The following is a 2,814-nucleotide window of genomic DNA, read 5'->3' on the forward strand; positions in this document are numbered from 1 at the left end:
TACATATTTATATGTATTCAAGCTAAAAGATGGCTTATGGCAAAATTTGAAGTCTGATTATTTGTATACTTTGAGAAAAAAGATCACATCAAAAACATGTATTTTAATTTGTTTTCCATTGTTAAGAGGTGGAGGATGGGAATATTGTAAGATAATTTATGTGGGATTTAGGAGTAATCGGTTACAAACACTGTGTATGCATATTTACATATAAATGTAACACATATAACACATGAGTGAATTTGAGAGGAAATGTTTAAAATGTCCTTCAACAGGTTATCAACTTATTTTCTTGGACTTTAATTACTAGCTCCATAGAGAAGTACTGTGGGGAGGCATTTGTATTTTCTTAATTCAGAAAGTATAAAATGTCATAAACTTTCCTGTTTTTAACCAAGAATGAAGGAGAGCTACGAGCCATTTGCTTCCTGAGTGGCCGCATTCCAGCTGTGCAGACTGGTCATAGCACATCTGCCAATCAGAACAGGCCCTTCAGGGAAGCCCTCAGATGCTGAGTCTTGTTTACAGGCATTGTGACTCTGTTTCTCCCCTCCTCTTGTGTGCTGTACCACTAGGAAGATTTGGGGGGGTGGGGGAGTTTGGGATTGAATGCCTGAGTTAACTATAGGAAACTAGGATCACAGCCACAACAAATGGTATTACGGGCAGACTTTGAGCTCATCGTTAGCCACAGGTAAGAGCTGTTGCTTTGTTATCTGATCTGCACCCAGTTTCTAGCTTTACTTTGAGACATTATACTTTACTTTCGTTAGCAAAACTAGCAGGCTAACAGCTGAAGAGGAATGATTGAAAATATGGTTAAAATGTGTGCTATATTTCTGTGACTAAATTTTTAATATTCAACAGTGAAAAATCCTGGTATTTTTATTTAAGGGCAGGGTAAAACCAAGTTAAATTAAAACAAAAGTTTTAAAAGTGGCAGTGACACTAAGTCAAGAGAAATTGGAGCCAGAAGCATATTAACAGTGTGCATTTGGGAGAGCATTATATCTAAACAAACATGTTTTATTGCGAGTCTTCCTCCTTGTTAGTATTTCAGACAACAGTGTTTTCCTGTGTACTGACTTTTTGGTTTAGAAAACATTTCTTAATTATCATGAACCATTCAGAAAGAGTCGATATATACATTTAACTATGTAAATCTGATTCCTTTTCTTACATAATTCTCTTCAGAAGTTTTATAGTGTATTCTCATTATCTTTATGCTGCTCCACCAGCAATAAAATTAAGGGGAACAATAGAATTCCTGTCTACTCTTTCTTTTAGGGTTAAATTTTGTTATGTTAGTAATAATTTAGAAGATACTTTAGAAAACTATATTTTGACAACATTGCATAGGATTTTATTGTGGCTTACACTTGACTTTCTGTTGTTAGTTTTCCCTTAACACTGATCTTATTTATTTTTGAGCATGTATTAAAAAAAAAAGTTATTCAGAGTAGAAAAAGACAACCTGTGTGTTTTGTGGTTCTTTGTCTTATGTATAATAGTCTTAGAGATGATTGATAACATTTTACAGCATCCCAAAGAGGCAGTTTTTGAAAACTATAAGCAGTCAGCTTTTGTCTCTTACCCTCAAGCAGGGTTTCTCAACCTTAGCACAGTTGACATTTTGATGAGATGATTCTTTGTTGTAGGGTGCATTATAGAAAGTTTAGCAGCATCCCTAATCTGTACCCGCTAGGTGATAGCTGTGACAATAAAAAAAAAAAAATGTCTCCAGACATTGCCAAATGTTCTCCGGAGGATGGACTGTGAAATCGCCTCTGGTTAAAAACCACTGCCCTAAAGCACATTAGACTTAATTATCTTTCAAACATTGAAATCCAACTTGCTCTGGGTGATAGAGAGTTAAGGATGAGGTTGTACTGGTCTTAGTGTATTTGCAGATGTTGCTGTAGCTGACTGCTGATTTTTTCCCCTCCTCATCCCGTTAGAAGTTTTTGCCAACCATGATTCATGGAATGATTTTTTGGAGCTGAGTAATTTGTGGTTTTTCAATTTCCTTACTTTCTTTTAGCTAAATTTGTTTGGGTTTTTTGCAAAGTGTTTAAAACAGCAAAGATCTTTGAAATGAAATAATACACTTAATGATATATTTTCCAAGTAGACGGTTTTAAACAACCATGAAAACGGCATATGCTTGTCTTTCTCTGTGTCCTTTCTACCTCTCCTGTCAGGCAAACCCTCTTAATTCTGATGAACAGCCTTACACAGAAGAAGACACAGCAACCTCTGAGCAGTTCTTATGAAATATAATGGTATGGGAGCTGGTATTTAAGAACTTTTCCAGGGCTTCTAAAGAGCATTTTGGCATGTAACTATCTTCTTACTTTACAGATCACAACGAACGAAATAAACCAGAGCATCGTTCTTCAAGGTATGAACTTAAAATATTTAATAATTCTGCATAAAGCTCTCATTTGAAAAATATTGTTTGGAAACAATGCATGTATTCCTTTTAGAGTTACTGTATATTTGAATTTTCTATGCCATTAAAGATGCTTTACAGGGAAATTTCTCTGATCAAAATCTATAATAATAAAAGCGTAATTTTCTAATTAGACCAGTTATCCTTCCAGATGAAGCCAGGGCTGCGAGGGAAGCCCAGGTCCCAGGCGCCTGCCGGAGGCCGGAGGGAAGCCTAGGTCGCAGGTGCCAGCAGCCAGGGGAAGAAAGGCCAACTCTTGCACAAATTTCGTGCATCGGGGCCTCTAGTTTTAACATAAAATGTAACAGGAGAAAAACTGGTGGCAAGTATAGAGAAGCAGAAAAAAATCCTCAAATAAGGAA

General features: G+C 36.2%; 1 protein-coding gene across 3 annotated transcripts in view; it reads left to right on the plus strand.

The window, feature by feature from the left end:
- Positions 1-2,356: 2,356 nt before the first annotated feature.
- The window catches only part of SH3D19 (SH3 domain containing 19), a 97,662-nt gene continuing 97,204 nt past the window's right edge, over positions 2,357-2,814 (plus strand). For 2 of the 3 annotated variants that reach the window (XM_006770125.2, XM_006770126.2), the window contains exon 1: positions 2,357-2,401. The gene's annotated coding sequence lies outside the window, so the exon portion shown is untranslated. The remainder of the gene's footprint in view (positions 2,402-2,814) is intronic. The other variant, XM_006770128.2, reaches the window with a different exon arrangement.

This window comes from Myotis davidii, unplaced genomic scaffold (genome assembly GCF_000327345.1).
Source record: "Myotis davidii unplaced genomic scaffold, ASM32734v1 scaffold323, whole genome shotgun sequence".
NCBI lineage: Eukaryota > Metazoa > Chordata > Mammalia > Chiroptera > Vespertilionidae > Myotis > Myotis davidii.